Genomic DNA, 18,228 nt, shown 5'->3' with positions numbered 1-18,228 from the left:
ACTGGGGACGCTGGGTCTGGATTGAAAATCCTGACAGCATTGTTGCTATCTCTATTCAGCATCTTAAAGAGAAATGTTTGACTTTTTGGGACAATTTCCAGGAGGGTGGAAATTTGAACACACCGTCTGTTAGGATGTATGCCCCCCTGTGTCCTACCAGTGGGGTAGCTGAGTAACTTGCTATGGTCTTGAACCAATATCACCGGACCCTCTTGACCAGGACTTATTTTAATGCTTTTCATCTGCAAGATATAACATGTAAATGGTCGGGTGTTACCAACTCAGGTGACGGATTCTGCCTGAAGGAAACAGTGCCACATTTGTGTTGTTTTGTCCACTATACAATGATATACGGCCACATTACTTACTGAGTGTGCTTATAAAAAGCGATCTACGACAGTGGAGGACAGCCTTTTTGTTTCTGCTGTCTCTGCCTGTCCCTGTGGTTGCCTTTGTTCTTACCAGCTTTCTCCAATTTGCATGCCACCTAAGATCCAAATTCTTTGGGTTGGTTGATGCGTAATGCTTGTGTGTGCAGTATATGTTTTGCTGCTGTATTTTATGTTTAATTTGATGTACTTTAACTTCTGAAATGTTTTAGATGCTGATGGGATGGGATGCTGATTGACTGACGCTTTTTTCCATTGTTTATATATACTGTTTTTATGCTGTTTGTGTATTATTATGATGTATTTTTTGACCAATATTGTATTTTCATCTTATCAATCCTATTCATGGGGTATGCATCAAAACAAGACATGTTGGTGTCCTTCCTTACATAGCTGCAGAACCTTCAGGTCTCACCCGGTTTACATATAAGTGACATAGGTGATGACCAATGACTTTGGAATGGTTTGATGACTACAATATGTAGTATCTGTTGGACCACTTCTATACCACTTTCCCTCTGGCCTCAGGCCTCAATCTGTAGGGATGAAGGTGCACAACCTTACCTATTTTATTTTTTGTTTACTGTACTTGCCACACTTAGTTTGATTATATTGTATCTTTTGATGGAGCATTCAGAACTCAAGTATTTTTTTGCTTTTTTCAGAAACAGAACACTTCCACATTTGCATTTTATTTTCATCTTTTTACTATGAACTGCACACACCATACTTTATACAGTTGCATTGTATCCATCGATTGAGTGTTTCAAATGCAGCCTATTCTTGCTTTTCATTGAAATAAACATATTTTTATGCCACCACTGATCCCGTGCAGTGTGCACACAGCTGCACAAAAAGCAAACTCATATGCACCAGTCTGCACCAGACCACGCAAGGGTCATAACCCCTTCCAGTTACAGTCTCCATCAAAATGTTAAAAGACATTCCGGGTAAACAATTACGTGGTTTGAGCCATCATGGTGTAGACTTAAACGACACAACAAATGCCTAAATTCTGGAAATTGGTGTAAAAGCACTCAAACCCCATCACTGTAATTTGATTACTTCACCTCTCCGGCGTCACAGGAGCTACAGCCAAAACACCTCCACAGATACCAGTGGCCAGATTAAAGAAATGTTGCACTAGTGCAAGTGCAATTTTTGAACGGTATTAGCACTAGGGACAAATTTGCCCTAATGCAGTAAACACTCGGGCCACATTAGAAAACTTATTCACCATCGCTAAAACTGCCCTGGTGCAAAAAAACATATACTTTCAATGCATTATTGCACTAGGGCAAAGATTGCCCTGTTGCTAATACCATTTCGTATTAGCATTAGTCCAAACTTTTGCCCTGGTGCAAAAATGCAATTCAAGAAGAGATTTTGCCCATCAGCAAATATTACGCTATTGCTAATACTGTGCAAAATTGAACTTGTCATGGTGCAAAGGTTCTTTTATGTCTCAACTATTTTTGAACTAGGGCAAAGTTTTCCCTAGTGCTAATACCCTGCACATTTTCACATGCATCTGTGCAAAGTTTCTGTAATCTGGCCCCAATATGTAATCGCCTGTAAGCCATAGAACATAGATCCATGCGATTATTTTAGACCTTGCACTTGATTTCCTTTTGACTTCCTTTTTTGACACCCTCCTTTTCAGATCCGTCATAGCGCCTGGGGACCACTCCGGTGGTGACGGTACCCAGTACAAATACCTTTAACATTAACATTAACAGGCACTTGGCTCACAGCCTGTTATACCCTGCTTTTAGCTGACCTTATTCGGACGGGGAATAGACTCGTCAACTTATATCCATCAACAGGGAGAGTAACTAACCTTAATTTAGGAGGATTTATTTTTATATAAAAATGCTATTCCATCCTCTCTTGCTGGATTGTGAATCCATGGTCATTAAGTGTTGCATTTCAAAACACCACGATATTTCTTCTTCTGTATCGACCTGCAGGAGCTCCTAACCTCTTTCCTGAATCTCCAGCCGATTTAATTGCAGAACTCAGCCTTTAATTTCCCCATCTTTACCACCTTTGTGTTTTGCATACCTGGGTTGATTAAAGACTCTGGATTTGGTTCTAAAGCCTTAATTCGTCATATTTTAGCTTTACAATTTGATCAATTTCTCTCGGATGTGACACATGATAAACAGTATTTATTGGAAGCAATGTTCTCTCCTGGTTCCAAGGTAATGGTACAAACCCCCACTGCCGCTTGGATGGTCAGGCCATATGGCATTACCCTTCCACCTTCCTGGGACCATAAACAAAAAGCCAGTAAAACCCTCTCTGCCATAATCATTCAGACCTTTCAAACCAGTTCCTTAGGCTCAATCAGTAACTTTGGAGACACCCACCCTATCTTTGACTTGGTTAAAAGAAAACAGTGACTTATATGACACTATTCCATCATGGCTGAACTCCAGTGTCGACACTTCAACACCCAATAAATGTATTAAACATAGGTGTAAAATGATTTCCTCAGGCCATACTCGATTTAACACAGAAAAAAACACTGCGTAAAGAATATGGAGATTACATTTTTGAAAATGTGATCAACTCGCCTGTTTACCACTAAATGCTATTTAGCTAGAGTCAAAATATGCATGTCAAATCGAGTTACTATAGTACCTGATTGGCTGGAGCCAAGAACCTGTCGAAATAGTGCATAAAGATAATTGAGGAGCTGAAAGCTCCCTCTCTGCTGGCTGCTACTATTGTCCATCTCAGATTTTGTGTGAACAGCCTGCAGGTTTTTCTCTCCGAAAGATCTGCTGTGAAATTGGAATCCATTCCATTTTTGCTCCTTCGAATCCTACAGGGAATAACATGACACCAAGCTCCCCACGCCTCCCTTAGCATAACTTTCTCTCAGATGAAGGGTTTGTCACAACAGCCACCCTTCTCAAAGAATTTGCCTTTTGTCAAATGATGGCCACCATTTTCCTGGACCTGAACAAATGCTCATTACACTCTGGAAATATATCTCTATATCTAAAAAAGAAAACAGCAATTATTCTAGTCTTGAAAAATCATGAGGCTGCCACCAGACCTCGGCAACTATTGTGCTATCTTCATGCCTTTCATGGCTGCCATGTTACTGGAGCAGGCTGGTGTTGCTCAGATTCAAGTGTATCCTACAAACAATAACAGCTTTAGGCTGGCACCAGTCACTGAATGTGTACTATTGTGATAGTCTACGACTCTAGTGCTTCTGGATTTATCTACAACATTCAGCACGCTTGATCACTCTATTTTACTCCATGAGGTAAATGATATTGGTATCGCTGGAGCTGCAGTGAAGTGGCTTTCCTGATTTCTGGATGATTTGCTGCCATATTTTTCCTCCATTTTTATTAATTATTTTGACCTAAAAATGCATCCTTCTGCAGTGCCATCCCTGTCTACACTGATTTTTAAAATATTAACATATACTCCCTTCATTTTTTCTATTTGAATTGGGTAATCCAAGTGAAACTTACATAAAACCAGAAGTATCATATACAATTAATGACAAACATTCCATTTAAAAAAAAACAATCATGTTTAACTAGATATACATCAATCATTAAAATAATGCTTTATAACAAGACTTTCTCTTTTCTTTGATTTGAATTCACCCACATTTCGTGACCACTTACAACTCGGTCGCACAATTCTTTGGTTACAAGCCACTGTACGTATTTAGAAAACAATGTAATCCTAGCACTCTGTAGTGCCAAGTGTTCAGACACTATGGATTTATGGATTTTTTTGTACGGTTTAAATTGACTTGGACCTGCTGAAAAGTGACTTTGCACTTCATGGAACTGTGTAAAGTGTATTTTGCAGTGCAAAGTCAGTGCAAAGTTCATTTTGTACTGCACAAATGAATATGCACTGTCTTTGCCCTGTAAAAATACACTTGGCACAGTTCCATGAATCAGGGTTTTTTTGTCGGCAGTGCAAAGTCTCTTTTTAGCTGTGCAAAGTCACTTTGAACCGGGCAAAACATTCAATGAATCATGCCCTATGGCTCAGATTCATGGAATTATGTGTGTCTAAAACGGGGGACTTGCGTGCCATTCTGCCCGCAAATCCCCGTACATCAAACAGGGATTTCAGGCAGAATGGCACGCAAATCCCCATTTTACTGGCAAATAATTCCATGAATCGGGTTCTCTAGATTGAGTAGTGCCATTCACTTGACACAAAGAACACTTTAACAACCAAGGACTTACATGAGTGTACATGGACAATTTTCCCTGTTTGCATCACATTCAGCCTAAATCAGAGAAATTCCTGCCTCCTGTACAAATACTCCCTTATGCAGATCATGTAAAGCTTTGACGATTACAATAATTCAGGTGATACCAGCTCCTTTTTAAACTCATCTATACTTAAGCATCCACTTCAGGATCTATGTGATTATTTTTTTAAACCCCTTTACACCACATATATATGTGGGGGGCGACCCCAGCAGCCCCTCCCCTTATTAATATTATATTCTATACCCCCCACACATATATGTGGTGTAAGGGGGGGTCCAAAAAGAAAAAAAGAAGTCAGCATTTTCGGCCATCGTAATTGTGAGGGTGACATTTTGGTAATATTCCTCCACTTCGTATCACTGGCTATTAATCAATGGATGCATGAAGATATACTAAAAAACATAACCCCTCAAGGTCTGAAATGTTAGTGCCAAACAAGTCTGAGTTCATTCCATCACTGGCAAGATCAATTTTAAAATGGCAATTGATATTTTTCCATAACTAGATACAATACATTAGAGATCATACAATAAATGAGTCTGGAGCAAAGCCAGGAGTACTTTCTAGGCAGATCAGAAGTAAATAAGTTACCATGAAATAGGACAAGGAATGTAGGAATTGATTAATTTTCCTTGACTTGGATTGGCTGAGCCTCAGAAAAAACTCCAGCATTCTACACCATAGCTAACTTTTTAAATGGATTTAGTGTGATATATGCAAAGAGAGGTTACCAGTGGCAGTTCCTCCAAACTTAAGAAGGACTCCATTCTGATGTGCCAACTGTAGTGCTTGGGTTATAATTTGGCTTTCTCCCTACTGTCGGAGGTGGACATGGTCTTTAACGGCCTGCTAGCTCGAGCCAAGGTAGGCCCGAGTGAAGCAAGTGCCTTGGCAGGTGCTAGAGGCGACATGGGGCTGTTAAAGGCGATGTCGCTCCCAACAGTGGGGGTGAAAGCCATTCTCACCCCAGGGTGTATCTGAGGTGAACATGTTTTTTCTTTTTCCTATGGAGATTGGCTGCACATATATGTACCACCCAAAAAAGTGGCGTTAATGGAATTACCACCTCTTTTTTCCTGCTCCGTCAGTTATTTTGGGCAATGATGTGTATGCTAGCAGGACTACATTGTCCACATAAGACAGTACTGAGATTTTCCTTCTCCGATATTTTGGGTGATTATATTTAATTCCAGGGGTAAATACTTAATACAGAAGGCATGTTCCAGCACACACGGCTGTCTAACGCTGTGTTTGGATGGGAAATAGAGTGAAAGTTCTGCTGGGCGTCCATAGGAAACTGCGGCTGTATCTCAAACAGCATAGCTAATAACAGCATCCCCAAGGAGAATATTGTGGCACTCAATTTTGCATGGTTGACACAATTGAAGGAGGCCAACAGATCCATGAACTCGAGCTAGGATGTTCGCTTGTGGTCAGACCTTCCTGAAAACCATACTAGTTATCAGAGAGCACTCAATGTGAATTGACCGAGTCAACAAACCTGTCATAAATAACACTGCCAAAGCCTTTAGGCGAGAAATCAAGAGAGAGGAACACCAACAGCAATGTATCAGGCTCACTGTATTGCACACGGGAACTGTTCAAATGTTTAAAAAAAGTTCATGAGGTACGAGTCAAGAGTTTCTCTAAGGTTGATGAAAAAAAGGGTAGGCTATCTTAACCTTATTTCAAGTAAACAGCAGAGACACAGTGGAATTCTGGCCTTCTAAAAATTGGCAAACAGGGCTATGACACTTCCCACCACCACGGTAGGAAGTAAGACACTTACGAGACATTTCTGATCAGACACTTTTCTAAATGCCCAAGCGGCATTGGTTACACGATGTAGACGTTCTACCTGCATTCTTTATTGTACAAGTCCCCTCAAACAAACAAGACATCTGTTAATGTAGCTCTGGTTCTATCCTGGTTGGCCTATACTAATACTCTATAACAGGGGCTTCCAAGCTATGTTAAAAAAATAATTCAGAGATTGCAGGTCGCAGCAGCTATTCACAATTAAATTCTCAAACAGTATATGGATATCTAACTCTTTCTGCAGGAAACTCCATTGGCAACAGGTTTAATTAAGGGTCGAGTTTGGTTTAGTCTGAAATGTCTATTAGGTGCTTTAAGGGCAGAGATAGACTTCTAAAAACTGTCTCACCAACTAAGATCTACCATCAACATTGGGCATGCATGATTAGATGTAAGAATATCTGTTCATACCAGCAGTGCCTTTCACTACTTGGCACAGTGTATTTAGAGCTCCCTATCTCCCTCTTTTGGGGAAGAAATCATCCAAAATGTTCAAGTGTAACTTAAAGACTTACCTTTTTTACGTGTATTTTAAATGAGTGCAATATCTATTACTCAGCTAGATACACTCAACACTCTAGCTTCACATCATGCTCAGGGAACATATGTGGGTGTAAATGCAATTTATAAAACCCTATACATAATATACCACAACATAAGATAAGATAATATGACATGTAGGCAGACTTGTAGGTCTACTACCTGTCGTGGGCTGAGCTCTGCGGGATCCTTCCTTCTTAAATCTTGTTCCTTTCTGAATTAATACCAACATTCACCATCAGGTCTGATCAGCTTGGTCCTTCCAAGACTTGAACCAGTTGATGTGGTATGCCTAAGATTTCTTGTGGTGGTTTCTTTTTGCACCCCGTAATTGTAGTCACTCAGCCTCATTCATTTTTTAGGGTCCATGCCATTTTGCAAAAAAGTGTGTTTTCAGATGTCGGAAGTAAAACCGGGATCTGATAACCTATTTGCAAGCTTCGGAGATGGGCTTTTCAGTGATACAACCATTTCTGGTTTCCCTGGTTATTGTGTAGATGCTGATAGACTACCTCCCTCACTAGTCAGAAACACCCGGCAGCACCCTGGACAAATTGCACTGTATGCACGGCGCTCAATTGTGCTAACCATTCTTCATTGAGCAGGTCTAATATATCCTGGAGTTCTCTCCAATGTATTACATCAAAAGGGAAAATCCAGTTGAGGCTTGTGATGTTTTCTGAATGGCAAACAGTACCAATTTCAGGAGAAGGTTCCTTAATGTTTAATTGAAGTGCTTGACTAAGCCATACCCTTGCGGCCTATATAGTAAATTGCATAGTATGTCTCTGGGAATAATATCGTTCAGTAGGGTCATCATTCTAGACATACAGTTGGGACAACGCTCTTGAGTATATTCTAGGAAACATCAGCCTTCTGAAAAAGATATCTCAGGATTTGTTTGTTGGTGTTATTCCATAAGACAAAAGCCTCTGGATAATGGGTAGTACCTCCAGCAATAACGAGGATGCTCTGAAGGACTCAGGAGCCCATGCTTACATACCCACTTTTGGAAATGGTACTCCTGTGATGGGGAATGGTTTAGGCATGCACTAATTACATCTGACTGGGAAGACGTCTGGCAAATGGGCCAGGCTGCAGGTATTTCTGTGTGTGTTGCTCTATGCCTGGCTAGAAAGAAGAGCGCCTCAGGGCATGGTCTTGGGCTTTAATAATCCCTGTGGTCTCATGAGATAGTTGTGAATTGGCTAGGTCAAGCACCATATTCTGGAACTATGGGGGAACACTAACTAAAGTCTCTGAAATATGGGTTGACCTTTCCGACTGGAATCTTTCTCAACTCTTTCGAGAAGTTCCTTCTTCGCTTTAAAATATGTCACAGTTTGATGGCTACCCTCTTCAGCGGAATACAGAAACTAAAAGGGAATGTTAACCATGGGTCATTATGCTGGCCAGTGGTAAACTCCGGACTATAGGACACAGTGGCCCTCATTACGACCCAGGCGGTAAGGGGTTTACGCCGGCGTAAACTTCGCCGACCCTTACCGCCTGAGTACGAGTTCCCGTAAAGCCATGGAGGATTTAACACCTGCTTTTAGCAGGTGTTAAAATCCATGGCGCTAAGGGACCTTGTTGTTAATTACGGCACCGTAATTTACGGTGGCGTAATTAACGCCTTCCCCACTCCCATTATGCCCTATGGGGCAAAAATGGGAATGGGGAAGGGTAAATGGGGATTGGGGACTTACCGCCCCGCCAAGGTCGGAATGGGGCGGTAAGTCCGCCAACCACCATGGCGGAGTTGGCAACTTAGTGCCATGGACCATGGTGCTAATAGCACCATGGTTCTCCGCCAAGGTCGTAATGAGGGCCAGTGTCAGGTGGCTGCCCCTGCGGAGAATCAAGAGGGATTTTCTCTGTTTGGTTCTGGTGGTCTGCTCTTAGCGCTAGAATTAAGATATGGCACATCTAGCTGTGCTCTGATGTGAAGCTTGTGATATATCAAACCAACCAAACCCCTTACTTAAGGGTTTGGTCTGTAACATTTTCCAGCTTTGACCAGAAAGTAAACTACACGTTATCGGCACTATAGGGTCCCCGTTGTGTATTAATAAAATGCATGTTCCCTCTGCCTGAACAACAGCATTTTCAGTTTAGCAATACGGGTTGCATCAATGAACTCGACACCCACATCCACGCCATACCTAAGTGTTAATCCTGACTTTTTTGCAATTCTTCCATCTTGTAACACCATTTCTACTGTAACTAGCACCTAGATGTCTCAGGGTTTTGTGCGCTGCTATAAATACATAAAGTAAATCAAATAAATAAATAAATAATATCCAGAAGCTGAGTCTTCGTGCCAGATGCCTCTACGTCCATGTCTGGTGATGGTATGTCCCCATCTTATTGCTCAAAAGTTCCAAACTGGTAGGCTCTGAGGTGACTTTGGTGGGTGACATGGTATTAAGTGTGGTAAAAAGGACTCTCACAGTTGGAACAGGAAATTATAGATAGGCTTCCTCTGTACACGTTGCGTACCCCTCTTCTGACACAAGTCAAGAGGTATCTAGAAACAGGCATCACATGGAAAGGTTTTCAAAGCAGATGCATTCAGAGTATTACACGAAAGGAGACATCTGTAAAGGGCATATTCATACAAAAGTCTTTCAATACATTCTGTGGTTAAGAAACTCAAAAGTCAGGTCGTTGTCTCTTTACATCATAGTGTATCCAAGTCCACTTAGAGTCCATTTAAGGGCGGTTTAGTGGCGCAGTGCTCCACAATATTCTTCTCATCAATTCAATACAAAGCAGGAGAGAGTCTTTTCTCCCACCAGCCAGGTCCAGTGGCTAGAGATCCAAACAGCAGGGCCCCGAGTTCTCAGCAAACAGAGTTCCCTTTAGATGGTTCACGTGGCTGCTGTTCTCACCAACTCCATCCTTAAAGTTAGTGGCACTACAGCCATCAACCCACTCTCTCATTCCTACTCAAGGGAGATGTAATAATATACATGTTATTTTTGCAACATGTCAAGAAGTATACGATTGTTCTATATCATTCAATGTACACAAGTGAAGCCCAAAATATGTTTGCATTCTAGGCTGTTGGCATAAAATAAAAATGCAATTAAACAGTGACCATTTCCTTTTAAAATATTAAAACATAGGTTATGAGTGTTCATATAATTGTCTACATCATATACCGTGAATCAAAAATATTGCGTGAGATTAGGCATTTGTTAATTTAAATCCCAAATTTTGTGGCAATTTATGTATTCTGGAATCCACAACTGTTAACCTATAAACCTTAATCTTAAATGTTAAATAAATGCATGACTCAATTTTCATGTAACCTCACTTAGGAATACACGGTTGTGTTTTCAGTTCATGCACAAGTTAATACATCTGAAAAGTGCTGCACAACTGGCATCTTCTAACATATGTGTGTGGTTAAAAAGCATACTTAAACATAGTATATTGGAATTAACAATGGAAGTGTGGTCGCAGTACATTACCTAGATCTGCCACGTGCATCAAAAGTAATAGGAAATTGCAGTCAAATCTGTCCCTTTGAGTCAAAGCAAGTAAATAAAATTAGTTCAACCTGTTCTTTCCAAATAGCTATCAATCTGGCATAATAGCTGTTAGAACACAGATGGTTGTAACCCCATTAAGATAATTTAATTTCTGTAGCCTTCCTCTGGTCTGGGAGGGGTGAGCTGAATATTTACAGGTAAACCCCTATGGGAGAAGGGAAACAGACTCTTTGTTCTGGCAAGGAGGCTACTAAGACTATTAGATGTGAGTGGCTGCAGAGTGGGTGCAGTCTACGCAGTCTGCTGGTGTGTTACTTCTGCTGGTCTGTCGTTCCTGGCTGTCAATTGGAGGCGGACCTAGTCAGTAAAAACTCATGAAGTCCGTGGAGCGGAGTGGCTGAAGAGTGGGTGCAGTCTACACAGTCTGTGTGGTGAACAATACTGGCAGTGAGGACAGGAGGACTGTGACTATTTGCCGGTGCAAAGTTCTCTACCCAGTTCAGACAGCGCTTTGCAACGTATGGTGAGTGGCCTTGGATGTTCTATAGACTTACCAAACTTCTATTCTGCAGCTATGACCACTCCCATTGCCTACTTGGAAGTCATAGGGTTCTGATTCTCTGGACATTTGGTAGTAGGCACGGGGAAGAAGATGCTGGCCAAAAACAAATTATATCTGTTGCACAGTAAAAGTATGGCCCCTGCTATCACCCTCGAAATCGCTCCACTACAGGAACTTCAGTCACCAGCAGCTGATGCGGGGAAACGGAAAACGTCTGTGTTTTTCCCCGCGAAGCCAAGGATATTGTACACACAGGAAAGTCAATCTGAAGGCTTGAGGGTACAGAGTACTAAGGATGGTAGCCTCAACCATACTGTGGTGGACTGTGATATTGCAGGCTCAGTTTTTGCACAAGTAGAACATGAAGCAAATGCGTCCATCTTTGAAGCCTGCATAAGCCTTCAGAATGAAATTCAGGCGATTGAAGCAATAAAGACCGACTTAGTGTCTCCCCCATCCTATTCAGAACTCAAGAAAAGACCCTGAAGTAATCCCGGATAGGTCTAATTTGGACTCATCCAACACAAATGATAATCAGGACAGAGGGGCTCCCCAAGTACCCCTTCATCAGGGAAATGAGCTGCCACCACTCAACCAGATCGATATGGGTGAGATCTGGCTGACGGCACCAAACTTAGTCCTCCAATCCTTCATCAGATTTTACGACACTGTGGCTTTTGAAGTCAGAACCAACTCCGGAATGTTAATGGAGATATGTTCACTCCTCTTGGGCATGTGTGAGCCCACCAAGAGGGTGGTGCCAACAGTGCCCCTACTTGCAGCAAAGTAAAAATGGGCTAATAGTTTCTAAACATGATCAAGACAACCTAAATTGGCCAATGACAATGAGAAGGTCCAGGTAGCCTTTGGACATTTGGGTGCGCAACTGGAAATCTCTTCACCAAATACAACTCAATGTATGGCAAAGAAAACTGAAAACATGAAAGCAGACGTACAATCAAAAAGAAAATGGCTTGTGCAAGTTTCTAAGGAAAATCATGGCTGCGGCTAGAAGATCAGAGGCAGATACGGCCTCTGGAAAGCCTGACATGATACAGTTTGAAACTGATGGCAGTCTTCGAACAACTGGAAGGCCAAAAAAGGATCTACGGAGAAAGCATAACTTGATCCCTGGCACATCTCCTAGATCGGCCCCTCTGGTTAAGGTCCATAGTCAAGTGAAGATCAAATGCATGGCAAAAGATGGCAATGGTCCTAAGCTCGGATCTACTAAGGTCAGGGTTGGTGCAATGTCGAAGTGCAATGATAAGCCTTTCCAGGGGCAAATTTCTTCAAAGTGCACCAAGTGTTTTTAACATTGAGGGACACGGATAGAATACATCTGTCAGCACAGCAACCTTCCCCTAAGATTTCCAGGTGAGGGGAGGGTCGGATACCCTTGGGGTTGAACTGCATGGAGACTACATCCAAATACTCCCCCACTGTTCTGAGGGATCAGGCTATCAAAAATGAGACTTAGATTCTAATCTTTGAATCAGTCTTTGAGGCGGAAAGGCATATTCCATTAAATCAACAGAGGGTGTTGTCTATAATTGCATCTGTGCCTGACCTCAATTTTATTTCCTCGGCTGATATAACATGTGTGCATCTATTTGACAGAGAGTATCTTTCAAAGTGTGCAGTTCACTTTGAGTCAAAACTGATTGAAAGACTGGTGTTTGTCATCAGGAGGCATTTCTTTTGAATGGTTTTGAGTGTTATCAAATGGTGTTTGCGGTGATCACCCCAAAACCCTATCCACGCCCTAAAATCACCATAAAAAGGTACTTTGACCAAGATCAAAGGCTGCCTGGATCTCAGCCTCCGGAAAATCTGAGTTGGGGCTGGTTGGCAGCAACCCTTCCCACCTGCGATGGCAGGAGTCCAGCTTTTTAGGGACACTCTACAAATAGCATCACAAAAAGTGCAGTTATCAAAAAACATGTACAGACTTGTCGCATTCAAATTATTCATGGATATTCACTACAATCCCTTCTCATAAGAATTAATTCAGAATAGATTCTTTTTTGCAATTGCTTTTTATTTAATTCTCATTGCTTTCTTTTTTCAAACTCACCATATATAGAAACAGTGTACAAAAACGACAATCATTAAAATGTTAATGCAAAACATACCGTAGACTCTCTAATTAAACAATTTCATCAAATTAATCCTAGCACCATATTGTAATCACACGTACTGACTCATCCATATCCTTTGCATACATACCCATTTAAAAGCCAACCATACCTGTGCAAAACCACGCAATAATCACAATGTCTAAAAACCATAAGGTCCAGAAATTCGACCTATGATGCACCTAATTTTTGTTGTCTATCAATGCATTGCTGTTCTAATCTGGCATATATTAAAACATTTATTTTAATACATTGAATTGCCACAATTACTTTTATAAACCAAAAAAACAATCGAGATCCTAAAAGGTGGAACTTGAGTTCTTGTGATGTCTACTCGAGTTTCGGGCATTGTATTAGGTTTGTTTTCTATACCCATGCCCACATCAGGACATAAACAAATATCTTGATTTCGGATCACAATAGTAGGTGTTGAATCTATTGGGCCAGTGATGGGTATGTCTTGTCTGTGTTATCGACCCTCCGAAACTAAGTAACTTTCTTGGCCGTACTTCTTATGAGGCATCCATCTAAGGGGAGAGGGCTGGTGTCTAAATTTGTCAACCAACCTTGCTGTGCTCTAACTGATGATCCCAAGTAGCTCTTGTGTTAAATGGCTCCACAGTGCCCTTTTAATCATGCACGGGTGAAGACCAATTTGGGAAGACTGACATTTCAAATATTCAATCTCCGTCCAGGTACCTGTATGCAATTTACAGCTAACTGACCCAATCAATCCAAGCTTTGGCTATGGATTTGGTGCGCAAATCACTGCTCCTCCACAATTTGGTACCGTGTCCGCGTCCACTGGCTGGCAAAAAGTCCTTCAGCTAGAAAGGCGAGAACTCACGGGGCTGCAATTCCTTTATGACCAATACTGAGCAGCAGCTCTTTCATATTTTTGACATCATCTTGATTCAGAACACATAATAATAATAATAATAATAATAATAATAATAATAATAATAATAATAATAATAATAATAATAATAATAATAATAAAAAATATGGGATGGCTTCCTGATTCAATCGCTGTCGGCAAAGAAGGCTCATTTGGGGAGGCTCAAGGGTGGTCTCCTGACAGCTGTGAAAATCAGAAAATGTCATTCCCTTAAGCAAATGGCAACCAAATCGGAGGCGTTTCTTGCTACAATGATCTGTGATGACAATCAATTATACAAACAGTTACATTGGTGATAAATGTTTACTTTAATGCCCTATATATCGATGCCAAAAAAGTTACCTATGATCCAGATACAATTTTAATAAGCATCCTTCAGGGGCAGACTTTATTGCAGGAGACTTTAACTGTAGCTGCTTGAAAACAGACAGAGACTGGAAAGAGCTGGACGACAGGCAGGGGGTCTTCCCTCTTTCTCGTCTGTCAAGCAAAGCTAGCTGTGGACAAATATAGCCCAATGTTCTGTCAAGCTGGTCTTTTAGGCAATCAAACCAACTCTTTGGGGGGGTGCATGCCGTGAGTCCTACATGGTCAAATGCCCTAGCTACATCTTTTATTGACTACATTTCCTTTAAGAATATAGATGTGGAGGGGGTCGTTGACTTTAAGATTGTAAGGACAACTCTGAGTGACTACGCAATGTTACATCTTATCCTGAGGGGGCGGCTCTCGGGGGATATGGCAGAGGTGTCTAAGGTGGGGTTACTGGCAATCTAGGTACAGGGTTACAGCATAACACAGTACAACACCAATGTAAAGTCAGTGAATTCAAATCAGTCCAAATGGTGGGGAAATATTTCCCCTAACAGGAAGATATTGTACCCTGATCCAACGAAGTTCCCCAAAATTCTATCAAGATTGAGAAAACAGGATGGTAAACCCTGCCCATCCAATCAAAGATAGCTCTTACCAGGACTAATTAAAACTACGATAGGGGAGGCCACCAGGGGGCGCACAGGCAATGGCTGCCTGAGTGAACAGCTCCCGTCTTGACCGGGTTATCGCAGGGGATTGAGCTCCCCCGACCCCCCCGGCAGGCCCACCTCGACGGACTCGCCTGGGGACCCCCCCCAGGCACCCACCAGGCGAAAGAGCGGCACTCGGGGTCCCCGGGGAACCGTAGATCGGGGCCCGGGACTTCTGAGCAGTTTGCAGGGCGCGGCCCGGGTGGCCGCGGAGCCGGAGGAGAGGCGGTCCCCTCTCGCGCCCTTCTGGTCCCTTGACTTGGCCTGCCCCCTCCCCGTGGCCTACCTCCTCGACGGGAACGGAGGACCGGCCTGGACGGGGACTGGCCCCCTGATGGCCAGGAGACACCACAGCGGCCCGGGGGACGGGACCCCCCGCCCTTCGCCCCTCCCCCCGACCCGGACAGCACCACACGAGGATCCCCCAGCGAGGTGGAGGACGGGGACTCCCTTGGCACCCGAAGGCCCGACACAGCGGGTCCGGGGCCCGGTGCCCCCCCTTGACCCACGTGGACAGCGCAGATCTGGCCCCCCCCCCTCCAGGGACTTCGATCGCGGGCCGGCGCGGCCCTGTGGAGTGACGTGGCGGCTGGGCCGCGGGGTGCCCGGGACCCCTGGAGGGCGTCGGTGGGGGCCGCAGAGCACCAGCGGAACACGCTGCCCCCCCCGGACACGGAAACTGGGCCACAGGCCCCTAGAATTACCCGGGAGCGAGGCCCCCACCTGCAGAGGGTGGGGCGTGTGCCCGCCCGGAGGTGGCCCCCCACCTCCCTACTTTCTGGAGAACAGGGTTCGGCCGGGTTGCCGGGCCCCCGCGGGTCGGGTGAGGGAGTTGAGGCACCTTTCCCCCCCTGTCTGCTTGGACGCCCCGGCCTCCCCCCCTTTTCTTGGAGACACAAAGCCAGCGCACCTCGACGTGGGGGATACCCGGGTGTGAGGCCCCCGCCGGCCGCAGGTGGGGCGTGTGCCCGCCCGGGGGTGGAACCCTCTCCCCCCATCTTTATATCTAGTGTCCATTGGCTGAGGGTGGGGGCCTCGGACCCTCCCCCCCCCACCCAATGAGAAAAACCCGCCTGGCCAGGCCACAGGGGCCCTCCAGGCGCCATCAACCCCTCTCCGGGAGACCAGAGGAGGCCCAAATCGGGCACAACGAACTTGACTAGGGTGTGAGGCCCCCGCCGGCGGACAGGCGGGGCGTGTGCCCGCCCCCCCAGACTACGATACTCCCCAGGGGGCATTGGTGAAGACCCCAACTGGGCGAGGAGTGACCGGACTGCGCTTCCTCCTCCCCAGCACGCTCCCCCCCCGGATGGCCCGTGTGGGCGGCCAAGGACTGGGCAGGGGGGACCCCCACCCCTGCTCGGGACCGCGGAGCATTGGCCTGCAAAGCACAGGGAAGCGTCAGATGAGCTGGAGGGAAGCCCTACAGGGATACCGCTTCCAGGACACTGCAAGGGGCAGCGGGGGCATGAGCCTCAAGAGGACCATGGCCCATCGGAGGGTGCAGCCCCGTCCTCGGCTGCAATGGAAAGGGGCTTTGCCTCGATTTTACAGGAAATCAGGGACATGCGGTCCGACATAGCCCAGAAATTTGAGAAAATGGACCAAAGGGTGGACAAGGTCAAGGACAGACTGTTGCAGGTCGAGACCAACCAATCGTCTTCAGCAGCCAAGGACGTACAAACATACATGAGGCTGGCGGCCCTGCAGAAGAGGGACGAGGAAAGAGCTCGGCAGATGGACGATTTTGAGAACAGGGAGAGGAGAAACAACCTCAGAATTTTCGGTGTGCCCGAGACAGAAGGGGAAACGGAGAGGGACATCACCCGAGTGGTGCGCGAGATCATCACCCTCTTGTTCGCAGAAGAGATGACAACCGAACCCACCTTCGACAGGGTACACAGAGCGGGGGGCAGGGCGGGAGCCCCCAGATCGATTTTGGTCCGGTTCCACTACTACATGGAGAATATGAAAGTGCTGGAGGAGGCCAGAAAGGCTAGAGAAATCACCTACAACAACGCCCAGGTCTCCATATACCAGGACCTCTCGGCCTATACGCTGGCTAAGCGTAGAATGTGCCGCCCCCTCACGCAACTGCTCAAGGAAAAGGGCATACGCTATAGATGGGGCTATCCGTTCTCCCTAACTTTTGAATACATGGGCCAACGCTCGACCCTGATCACGGAAGAGGATATAAGGGGGGCTATTCAGGAGTACACAGTGGACTCGAACCCCAGGAAGGGCCCAACGGGGCTGGAGCATGGCAGACCTAATGACCCTGGTCCGTCCGGTGAAAGAAGAAAGCGCACCGGCGCGAGGAAATACAGGAAAATAAACACCCCTTCCCCAGTGAAGAACGGAATGACTCAGAGGACTGAAACGGGGACGACCAATCGGGTCCTTGACAGATGTGCGCAGATCCTGAGATTTCACTATTTACTTCGTCCCACTGAACAGCAAGTATGATGGGTTCACACGCGGGACGCAGCTGGGGGGGGGGGGTTCTGGGGAGCTCAAGGGGATGAGCATCTTACGTGGATTTCCTGGCCGAGGTGGGCAGGCTGGTGGTTCGGCCAAAAGCCAGTGATGGCGGAACTAATTGGCTGGACGCCGGGGTGGGGGGTGGAGGGGTACACAAAAGTTGGGGTTGTTCAGTTAGGGTTTGGGGAAGGGGGGCAGTTGGGGTTTCGTTCTAGGCCCACCCGAGGGGTAGGGGAGGGGAGCGCAGGGGAACAAAATACTATCCAATGGGAGCATGCAGGGAAGAGCTATGGGAAGAAGTTGACCTAGAGAGGGGAAATTCTAGATCATGGCTGATAGTCTGCCCGCCCTGGGGGTGGGCTCCCTTAACGTACGAGGCTTGAACACCCCTACGAAAAGGTCCCTGGTTTGCAGGGAATTTAGACGGGCAAACCTCGATTTTCTCTTTGTGCAAGAGACTCACTGGCCACGGGGGAAGGAGCCCAAGATGCGGGGAGGAGGGATCGGGGAGGTCTTCAGCGCTTCCCACAAATGCAAAAAGAGGGGGGTCGCCATCTTACTAGCGAGGAACGTGGGTTTCGAGAACGAGGCCACGCTGAAAGACCCAGGGGG

This window comes from Ambystoma mexicanum, chromosome 4q (genome assembly GCF_040938575.1).
Source record: "Ambystoma mexicanum isolate Mex_15411 chromosome 4q, UKY_AmexF1_1, whole genome shotgun sequence".
NCBI classification, from domain to species: domain Eukaryota; kingdom Metazoa; phylum Chordata; class Amphibia; order Caudata; family Ambystomatidae; genus Ambystoma; species Ambystoma mexicanum.
This window is presented reverse-complemented; position numbering follows the sequence as displayed.